Source organism: Aphelocoma coerulescens, unplaced genomic scaffold (assembly GCF_041296385.1).
Source record: "Aphelocoma coerulescens isolate FSJ_1873_10779 unplaced genomic scaffold, UR_Acoe_1.0 HiC_scaffold_289, whole genome shotgun sequence".
In the NCBI taxonomy this organism is placed as follows: Eukaryota; Metazoa; Chordata; class Aves; order Passeriformes; family Corvidae; genus Aphelocoma; species Aphelocoma coerulescens.
Window position 1 is genome coordinate 33,297 of NW_027183633.1, and position 11,062 is coordinate 44,358.

Consider the following 11,062-nt stretch of genomic DNA (forward strand, 5'->3'; position numbering starts at 1 on the left):
CCGGGGTTTGGGCGTGGTTTAAGCGGGAGTGGGCGTGGTTTCCGGGGTTTGGGCATGGTTTAAGGGGAGGTGGGCGGGGTTTCCGGGGTTTAGGCGTGGTTTAAGCGGGAGTGGGCGTGGTTTCCGGGGTTTAGGCGTGGTTTCCTGGGTTTGGGCGTGGTTTCCGGGGTTTAGGCGGGGTTTCCGGGGTTTAGGCGTGGTTTAAGCGGGAGCGGGCGGGGTCAGCGGCGCTGCCCGGGGCTCGGGGGCCCCTCCAGGAGCGGCCGCAGCGAGGCCGAGAGCCCGAGCAGGGCCTGGCCCAGGGCCCGCGCCAGCCCCGCCAGGAGCCGCAGCAGCTCCCTGGGGAGGGGGGACGGCGGCTCAGCGACCCCAAAAACACCGGAAAACAACCCAAAAACACCCAAAAAAACACCCTGAAAAAACCCCGAAAACACCCCGAAAACACAAAAAAAACACCCCGAAATCACCCCAAAAAACAACCCAAAAACACCAAAAAACCACCCCGAAATCCACCCCAAAAACACCCCAAAAAACAACCCAAAAACACCAAAAAAACACCCCGAAATCACCCCAAAAACACCCCAAAAAACAACCCAAAAACACCCAAAAAACCACCCTGAAAAAACCCCGAAAACACAAAAAAAACACCCCGAAAAACACCCCAAAAACACCCCGAAAAACCCCCAAAAAAATACCCCGAAAACACAAAAAAACCACCCCGAAATCCATCCAAAAACCCCAAAAAACAACCCAAAAACACCAAAAAACCCACCCCGAAATCACCCCAAAAAACACCCCAAAATCACCTCAAAAAACACCCCGAAATCCACCCCAAAAAACACCCCAAAATCCACCCCGAAAAACACCCAAAAAAACCCCGAAAAACACCCAAAAAACACCCCGAAAAAACCAAAAACCACCCCGAAATCCACCCCAGAAACCCCGAAATCCACCCCAAAAACCCCAAAAACATCAAAAAACCGCCTCAAAACCACCCCGAAATCCACCCCAAAAAACACCCCAAAAAACCCCGAAAAAATCCTGAAATCACCCCGAAAAACACCCCCAAAAACACCCCGAAATCCTTCCCAAAAACCCCAAAAAACAACCCAAAAACACCAAAAAAACCACCCGAAATCACCTCAAAAAACACCCTGAAATCCACCCCAAAAAACACCCCGAAATCACCCCAAAAAAACACCCTGAAATCCACCCCAAAAACCCCAAAAAACAACCCAAAACCACCAAAAAAACCACCCCGAAATCCACCCCAAAAACCACCCCAAAATCATCCCAAAAACCCAAAAAACAACCCAAAAACACCCAAAAAACCACCCCGAAATCCACCCCAAAAAACACCCTGAAATCCCCAAAAAAACACCCCGAAATCCACCCCAAAAAACACCCCAAAATCACCCCGAAAAACACCCTGAAAAAAACCCGAAAAAACACCCAAAAAAAACCCAAAAAACACCCCGAAAAAACCAAAAACCACCCCGAAATCCACCCCAGAAACCCCGAAATCCACCCCAAAAACCCCAAAAACATCAAAAAACCACCTCAAAACCACCCCGAAATCCACCCCAAAAAACACCCCGAAAAACCTCGAAAAACACCCCGAAAAACACCCCAAAATCCATCCCAAAAACCCCAAAAAACAACCCAAAAACACCAAAAAGCACCCCGAAATCCACCCCGAAAAACACCCCGAAATCCCCAGAAAAACACCCCGAAATCCCCAAAAAAACACCCCGAAATCACCCCAAAAAACAATCCAAAAACGCCAAAAAACACCCCAAAATCCACCCCGAAAAACACCCAAAAAACCCCCCAAAAATACCCCAAAATCCACCCCGAAAAACACCCAAAAAAACCCCCAAAAACACCCCAAAATCCAACCCAAAAACCCCAAAAAGCACCCCGAAATCCATCCCAAAAAACACCCAGGAACCCCCAAAATCCACCCCAAAAGTCCAAAAAAACACCCCGAAATCACCCCGAAAAACCCCAAAAAACAACCCAAAAACACCAAAAAAACCACCCCGAAATCCCCAAAAAACACCCTGAAATCCACCCCAAAAAAAAACAAAAAACCACCCTGAAATCACCCCAAAAAACACCCCAAAATCACCCCAAAAAACACCCCGAAATCACCCCAAAAAACACCCCGAAATCACCCCAAAAAACACCCCGAAATCCACCCAAAAACCCCAAAAAACAACCCAAAAACACCAAAAAGCACCCCGGAATCCACCCGAAATCACCCCGAAATCCACCCCAAAAAACCCCAAAATCCCCAAAAACCACCAAAAAAAAAAACCCAAAAACCCCAAAAAACAACCCAAAAACACCCAAAAAACCACCCCGAAATCCACCCCAAAAAACACCCCAAAATCCCCCAAAAACACCCAAAAAAACCCCCAAAAACCCAAAAAACCAAAAACCAACCCGAAATCACCCCGGGGGCAGATTTTGGGGTGATTTGGGTGGAATTTGGGGCAGATTTTGGGGTGATTTGGGTGGAATTTGGGCAGATTTTGGGGTGATTTGGAGCAGATTTTGGGGGGATTTTTGGGGTGATTCAGGTGGAATTTGGGTCAGATTTTGGGTGAGATTTGGCGGGATTTGGGTGGGATTTTGGGGGGATTTTGGGGGAATTCGGGGCTGGAATTTGGGTGAGATTTTGGGGGGATTTGGGGCAGATTTTGGGGGGATTTTTGGGGTGATTCAGGTGGAATTTGGGTCAGATTTTGGGTGAGAATTTGGCGGGATTTGGAGCAGATTTGGGGATTTTTGGGGGTGATTCGGGTGGAATTTGGAGCAGATTTTGGGGTGATTTGGGTGGATTTTGGGGCAGATTTTGGGGGATTTGGGGCTGGAATTTGGGTGAGATTTTGGGGTGATTTGGGGCAGATTTTGGGGGGATTTGGGTGGATTTTGGGGCAGATTTTGGGGCGATTTTGGGGCGGATTCGGGTGGAATTTGGGAACATTTTGGGGGGATTTTGGGGGGACTTTTGGGGTGATTCGGGTGGAATTTGGGGCAGATTTTGGGGGGGGATTTGGGGCTGGAATTTGGGGGATTTTTGGGGGATTTTTGGGGTGATTCGGTTGGGATTTGGGGCAGATTTTGGGGGGATTTTGGGGTGATTTGGAGCAGATTTTGGGTGAGAATTTGGCGGGATTTGGGGCAGATTTTGGGGGATTTTTGGGGGGATTCAGGTGGAATTCGGGGACATTTGGGGCAGATTTTGGGGGAGATTTTGGGAGATTTTTTGGAGGATTTGGGCTGATTTGGGGTTGAATTTGGTGGATTTTTGGGGTGATTTGGGGCAGAATTTGGGGTGATTTGGGGTGGATTTTGGGGCAGATTTTGGGGGATTTGGGGCTGGAATTTGGGTGAGATTTTGGGGGGATTTTTGAGGCGATTCGGGTGGAATTTGGGGCCGATTTTGGGGTGATTTGGGTGGATTTTGGGGCAGATTTTGAGGGGATTTTTGGGCGATTCGGGTGGAATTTGGGGCAGATTTTGGGGCAGATTTTGGGGGGATTTTTGAGGCGATTCGGGTGGAATTTGGGGCAGATTTTGGGGCGATTCGGGTGGATTTTGGGGCAGATTTTGGGGTGATTCAGGTGGAATTTGGGGCAGATTTTGAGGGGATTTGGGCAGATTTTGGGGGGATTTTGGGGGATTTTGGGGTGGGATTTGGGCGGATTTGGGGCTGGAATTTGGGTGAGAATTTGGCAGGATTTGGGGTTGGATTTTGGGGGGATTTTTGAGCCGATTCGGGTGGAATTTGGGGCAGATTTTGAGGGGATTTTTGGGGTGATTCGGGTGGAATTTGGGGCAGATTTTGGTGGATTTTGGGGCAGATTTTGAGAGGATTTTTGGGGTGATTCGGGTGGAATTTGGGGCAGATTTTGAGGGGATTTGGGGCAGATTTTGAGGGGATTTTTGAGGCAATTCGGGTGGAATTTGGGCAGATTTTGGTGGATTTTGGGGCAGATTTTGAGAGGATTTTTGGGGTGATTCGGGTGGAATTTGGGGCAGATTTTGAGGGGATTTGGGGGCAGATTTGAGGGGATTTTTGAGGTGATTCGGGTGGAATTTGGGACAGATTTTGGGGTGATTTGGGTGGATTTTGGAGCAGATTTTGGGGCGATTTTGGGGCAGATTTGAGAGGATTTTTGGGGTGATTCAGGTGGAATTTGGGCAGATTTTGGTGGATTTTGGGGGCAGATTTTGAGAGGATTTTTGGGGTGATTCGGGTGAATTTGGGGCAGATTTTGAGGGGATTTGGGGGCAGATTTTGAGGGGATTTTTGAGGTGATTCGGGTGGAATTTGGGACAGATTTTGGGGTGATTTGGGTGGATTTTGGAGCAGATTTTGGGGCGATTTTGGGGCAGATTTTGAGAGGATTTTTGGGTGATTCAGGTGGAATTTGGGGCAGATTTTGGTGGATTTTGGGGCAGATTTTGAGAGGATTTTTGAGGTGATTCGGGTGGAATTTGGGACAGATTTTGGGGTGATTTGGGTGGATTTGGAGCAGATTTTGGGGCGATTTTGGGGCGGATTCGGGTGGAATTTGGGGAACATTTTGGGGGGCTTTGGGGGGGATTTGGGGCTGGAATTTGGGTGAGATTTTGGGGGGATTTTTGAGGCGATTCGGGTGGAATTTGGGGCAGATTTTGAGGGGATTTTTGGGGTGATTCGGGTGGAATTTGGGGCAGATTTTGGTGGATTTTGGGGCAGATTTTGAGAGGATTTTTGGGGTGATTCGGGTGGAATTTGGGGCAGATTTTGGTGGATTTTGGGGCAGATTTTGGGGGGATTTTTGAGGCGATTCGGGTGGAATTTGGGGCAGATTTTGGGGCGATTTTGGTGGATTTTGGGGCAGATTTTGGGGGGGTTTTTTTTGGGGATCCCTTCCCCCCCCCCCGTACCTCAGCAGCCGCTCGGGGCCGAGCCCCCCCAGCTCCCAGCGGACCCCCCGGATTTGGGCCGAGAGCCGCAGCCGCCCGCGGGGGTCGTCCTTGGCCACCAGCAGGGACAGCCGGGCAACCTCGGGGGACCCTCGGGGACCCCCCCGGGACCCCCCCCCAGCTCCAGCGCGGGGGGAGCCCCCCGGCCTGCGGGGAGAGGGGGGGAGGGGCGTCAGAGGGGGGGCTGGGGGGGATTTTGGGGGGTTGGGGGGGTCTTAGAGGGGTTTAGGGGGGATTTGGGGGAGCTTGGGGGTCTTAGAGGGGTTTGGAGGGGATTTTGGGGAGTCTTAGAGGGGTTTGGGGGGGTCTTAGAGAAGTTTAGGGGGGATTTTGGGGGCTTGGGGGGGTCTTAGAGGGGTTTGGAGGGGATTTTGGGGAGTCTTAGAGGGGTTTGGGGGGGATTTTGGGGGGATTTTGGGGGTTTGGGGGGATTTGGGGGGTTGAGGGGGTCTTAGAGAAGTTTGGGGGGGATTTTGGGGGGTCTTAAAGGGGGTTTTGGGGGCTTGGGGGGTCTTAGAGGGGTTTTGAGGGGATTTTGGGGGGTTTGGGGGGTCTTAGAGAAGTTTGGGGGGATTTTGGGGGGGTTTTAGAGGGGTTTTTGGGGGGATTTTGGGGGGTTTGGGGGGTCTTAGAGGGGTTTTTGGGGTGTTTTAAGGGGAATTTTAGGATCTTTTAGGGCGACTTTGGGTGGTTTGGGGAGATTTTGGTGAGTTTTGGGGTGGTTTCAACGGATTTTGGTGGTTTGGGGGTGGTTTTCAGGCATTTCTTGGTGGTTTTGGGGCCGTTTTGGGGCAGTTTTGGGGGATTATGGCGGGTTTGGGGCAGTTTTGGGGGATTTGATGGTTTGGGGGCGTTTCTTGGTGGTTTTGGGGTGGTTTCAAGGGATTTTGGTGGTTTTTGGGCGGTTTTAGGGCATTTCTTGGTGGGTTTGGGGCATTTTGGGGCAGTTTCGGGGCAGTTTGGGGGAATTTTGGCGGTTTTGGGACAGTTTTGGAGGATTTTGGTGCTTTCAGGGAGGTTTTAGGGCATTTCTTGGTGGTTTTGGGCCTTTTTGGGGCAGTTTTGGGGGATTTTGGCATTTTCGGGGCGGTTTTAGGGCGTTTTTTGGCAATTTTGGGGCGGTTTTTGGCGATTTTGGGCAGTTTCGGGGCCGTTTCGGGGCTCCTTTGGGGGATTTTGGTGCTTTCGGGGAGGTTTTCGGGCATTTCTTGGTGGTTTTGGGCCGTCTTGGGGCAGTTCCTAGGGGATTTTGGTGGTTTTGGGGTGGTTTTGGGGGATTTTGGAGGTTTTGGAGCGGTTTTAGGGCATTACTTGGTGGGTTTGGGCCGTTTTGGGGCAGTTTTGGGGGGATTTTGGTGCTTTCGGGGAGTTTTTAGGGCATTTCTTGGTGGTTTTGGGGCAGTTTCGGGGGGGTTTCTGGGGAATTTTGGTGGTTTTGGGGCGGTTTTAGGACATTTCTTGGTGGTTTTGGGCCGTTTCGGGGGGATTTGGGCATTTTCGGGGCGGTTTTGGGGCGGTTTTTGGCGATTTCGGGCATTTTCGGGGCGGTTTTGGGGCGGTTTTGGCGATTTCGGGCCGTTTCGGGGCGGTTTTGGGGCGGTTTTTGGCGATTTCGGGCATTTTCGGGACGGTTTTGGGGCGGTTTTTGGCGATTTCGGGCATTTTCGGGACGGTTTTGGGGCGGTTTTTGGCGATTTCGGGCATTTTCGGGGCGGTTTTGGGGCGGTTTTTGGCGATTTCGGGCCGTTTCGGGGGCTCCTTTGGGGGATTTTTGGGGCGGGGGTCTCACCTCGGGGGGCTCCCAGCGCTGCCCCGGCCCCAGGGCCAGCAGGGGGGTGTGGGGGGGGAGGGTCCCAAAAAACGCCTCGTCCTCCACCAGGGTCCCGTCCTCGGCCACCACCAGCGAGAGGGGGAGGGGCAGCCCCAGGACCGAGCCCGCCTGGGGGGGTGGGGGGGATTTTGGGGGGGGGTGAGAGGGAATTTGGGGGGATTTGGGGGAGATTTGGGGGGATGGGGAGATTTGGGGGGATTTGGGGGGAATTTGGGGGGAATTTGGGGATTTTGGGGGGATTAGGGGGGGATTTGGGGGGATTTTGGGGGATTTGGGGATTTGGGGGGATTTGGGGGGGTGAGAGAGAATTGGGGGGGGATTTGGGGAGATTTGGGGGGTGGTTTTGGGGGGATTTGGGAGAGATTTGGGGGGGTGAGAGGGAATTTGGGGGGATTTGGGAATTTTGGGGAGATTTCGGGGGATTTAGGGGAGATTTGGGGGGTGAGAGGGATTTTGGGGGGATTGAGGGCGATTTGGGGGGATTTGGGGATTTTGGGGGATTAGAGGGGATTTGGGGGGGATTTGGGGATTTTGGGGGGCATTTTGGGGGGATTTGGTGGATTTTGGAGGATGTGGGGGGATTTGGGGAGGATTTGGGGGGCTGAGAGGGAATTTTGGGGAGATTTGAGGGGATTTGGAGGGATTTTGGGGGATGTAGGGGGGATTTGGGGGGATTTAGGGGAATTTGGGAGATTTGGGGGAATTTGGGGGATTTGAGGGAGATTTGGGGGATTTGGGGGTTTGGGAGGATTTGGGGGTTGAGAGGGAATTTTGGGGAGATTTGGGGGATTTTGGGCAGAGATTTGAGGGGATTTGGGGCATTTGTGGGAATTTAAGGGGATTTGGGGGAATTTGGGAGGATTTGGGGGACATTTGGGGGAATTTTGGAAGATTTGGGGGGATTTGGGGGGATTTTGGGGGATTTGGGGGGAATATGGGGGGTGAGAGGGAATTTGGGGGATTTAGGGGGGATTTGGGGGAGATTTAGGGGGGACTTGGGGGGGTTAGAGGAATTTAGGAGGATTTGGGGGATTTGGGCATTTTGGGAGGAGTTGGGAGATTTGGGGGGATTTAGGGAGGATTTGGGGGGGGTGAGAGGGAATTTGGGGGGATTTGGGGGGATTTGGGGGAGATTTGGGGCATTTTGGGAGGATTTGGGGGGATTTGGGGAGATTTAGGGAGGATTTGGGGGGATTTTGGGGGATTTGGGGGGATTTTGGGGGGATTTAAGGGGAATTTCGGGGACTTTGGGGGATTTGGGGCAGGGAAAGGGGAGGACAAAAAGGAATTTTGGGGGGAAAAGGGGAGATTTGGGGAAAAAATGGGATTTTTGGGGGGGGAATTGGGGTTTCGGGGGAGGTTTTGGGGAAAACCCGGTGGGATTTTGGGGGAAAAAGGGGGGATTTGGGGGCATTTGGGAGGGAACTGAGGAGCGGGGGGAGGGGTTGGGGGGGATTTCAGGGGTCGATTAGCATAAATTAGCATAAATCAGCATAAATTAGCGTTAAATTCGGGGTGATTGGCGTTAATTAGGGTTAATTAACGGGGGGGGGGGGGTCCCCACCTGCTCGCGCAGCTCCCCCAAAGTCGCCGCCAGGACCCCCCGGGGCCGCCCCTCCCCCCCCAGCCCGGGGCTGACCCAGAAGGGCCGCGCGGGGGTGGGGGAGGGGCGGGGGGAGGGGCCCCAAAGGCGCCGGGCCACGGCTCTGGGTGGGGGAGGGGGCGTCAGGGGAGGGGGAGAGAGACCCCCCCCCCCAAAAACCACCCCAAAAATCACCCCCAAAATCGCCCCAAAATCACCTCAAAAAGGCCCCAAAGTCACCTCAAAATCGCCCCCAAAAAAGCGCCAAAATCGCCCCAAAATTCACCTCAAAAAGGCCCCAAAAGGCCCCAAAAACGCCCCAAAATCGCCTCAAAAAGGCCCCAAAATCACCCCAAAATTACCCCCAAAAAACGCCCCAAAATCACCCCCAGAGACCCCAAATCCCCCGGAAATTCACTCAAATCCCCCCAAAATGCCCCAAATTCGCCCCAAATCCCCCCAAAATTCCCCCAAATCCTCTCCGGACCCTCCCAGCGCCCTCAAATCCCCCCAAACCCCCCCAAAATGCCCCAAATTCACCCCAAATCCCCCCCGGACCCTCCCAGCGCCCCCCCAAATGCCCCAAATCCCCCCTAAATTCCCCCAAAATGCCCCAAATTCGCCCCAAAATCCCCCCAAAACTCCCCCCAAATCCCGCCTAGACCCTCCCAGATCTCTCAAATCCCCCCAAATCCCCCCAAAATGTCCCAAATTCGCCCCAAATCCCCCCAAAATTCCCCCAAATCCTCTCCGGAGCCTCCCAGCGCCCCCCTAAATGCCCCAAAATGCCCCAAATTCGCCACAAATCCCCCCCCGGACCCTCACAGCTCCCCAAAAAGGCCCCAAAATGCCCCAAATTCGCCCTAAAATCCCCCAAAATTGCCCCAAATTCGCCCCAAAATCCCCCAAAGTGCCCCAAATTCGCCCCAAATTGCCCCAAATCCCCCTAAATCCCCCCCAAAATGCCCCAAATTCGCCCCAAATCCCCCCAAAATGCCCCAAATCCTCTCCGGACCCTCCCAGCGCCCCCCCAAATCCCCCAAATCCCCCCTAAATCCCCCCAAAATGCCCCAAATTCGCCCCAAATCCCCTCAAAATGCCCCCAAATCCTCTCCGGACCCTCCCAGCCCCCTCAAATCCCCCCAAATCCCCCCAAAATGTCCCAAATTCGCCCCAAATTCCCCCCAAATTCCCCCAAATCCTCTCCGAAGCCTCCCAGCGCCTCCCAAATCCCCCAAAATGCCCCTAAATCCCCCCAAAATGCCCCAAATTCGCCCCAAATCCCCCCAAAATGCCCCAAATCCCGCCCGGACCCTCCCAGCCCCCTCAAATCCTCCCAAATCCCCCCAAAATGCCCCAAATTCGCCCCAAATCCCCCCCAAATTCCCCCAAATCCTCTCCGGACCCTCCCAGCGCCTCCCAAATCCCCCAAAATGCCCCAAAATGCCCCAAATCCCGCCCGGACCCTCCCAGCCCCCTCAAATCCCCCCAAATCCCCCCAAAATGTCCCAAATTCGCCCCAAATTCCCCCCAAATTCCCCCCAAATCCTCTCCGGAGCCTCCCAGCGCCCCCCCAAATGCCCCAAAATGCCCCAAATTCGCCCCAAATCCCCCCCGCACCCTCACAGCTCCCCCAAAAAGGCCCCAAAATGCCCCAAATTCGCCCCAAAATCCCCCAAAGTGCCCCAAATTCGCCCCAAATTGCCCCAAATCCCCCTAAATCCCCCCCAAATGCCCCAAAATGCCCCAAATTCGCCCCAAAATGCCCCAAATTCCCCCAAATCCTCTCCGGACCCTCCCAGCGCCCCCCCCCCAAATGCCCCAAAACCCCCCCAAAATGTCCCAAAATGTCCCAAATTCGCCCCAAATCCCCTCAAAATGCCCCCAGATCCTCTCCGGACCCTCCCAGCGCCACCCCAAATCCCCCCAAATCCCCCCTAAATCCCCCCAAAATGCCCCAAATTCGCCCCAAATCCCCCCAAAATTCCCCCAGATCCTCTCCGGACCCTCCCAGCGCCCCCCCAAATCCCCCAAAATGCCCCTAAATCCCCCCAAAATGCCCCAAATTCGCCCCAAATCCCCCCAAAATGCCCCAAATCCCGCCCGGACCCTCCCAGCCCCCTCAAATCCCCCCAAATCCCCCCCAAAATGTCCCAAATTCGTCCCAAATCCCCCCAAATTCCCCCAAATCCTCTCCGGAGCCTCCCAGCGCCTCCCAAATCCCCCAAAATGCCCCAAAATGCCCCAAAATGCCCCAAATTCCCCTCCCCCCCCCCGGTACCGCAGCGCCTCCATCGCCTCCGGGGGGGGCAAAGTCCGGAGGCGCCGCGGTGACGTCACGGGGGGGGAGGGGAACCCCGGGAAATCCCCCCGGGAATCCCCGGGAAACCCCCCCGGGGCCGGAGGGGGAATTTGGGGTGAAAAAGGGGGAATTTGGGGTCAGAAATGGGGAGTTTGGGGTGAAAATGGGGAATTTGGGGTCGGATATTGGGGATTTGGGGTGAAAAAGGGGAATTTGGGGTCAGAAAAGGGGATTTTAACAGAAAAATTGGGAATTTGGGGTCAGAAATGGGGATTTGGGGTGAAAAATGGGGAATTTGGGGTGAAAAAGGGGGAATTTGGGGTCGGAAAGGGGAGTTTGGGGTGAAAAAGGGGGAATTTGGGGT

The 11,062-nt window shown here is 53.8% G+C and overlaps 1 long non-coding RNA gene across 1 annotated transcript; it reads right to left on the bottom strand.

Moving 5' to 3' along the window:
* Positions 1 to 251: 251 nt before the first annotated feature.
* LOC138101412 (uncharacterized) lies at positions 252 to 8,505 on the bottom strand. Its single transcript, XR_011147132.1, has 4 exons — positions 8,379 to 8,505; positions 6,773 to 6,922; positions 4,945 to 5,130; positions 252 to 339 (listed from the first exon to the last, which is right to left on the bottom strand). It is a non-coding gene; the product is annotated as an uncharacterized lncRNA (long non-coding RNA).
* Between the last annotated feature and the right edge of the window lie 2,557 nt (positions 8,506 to 11,062).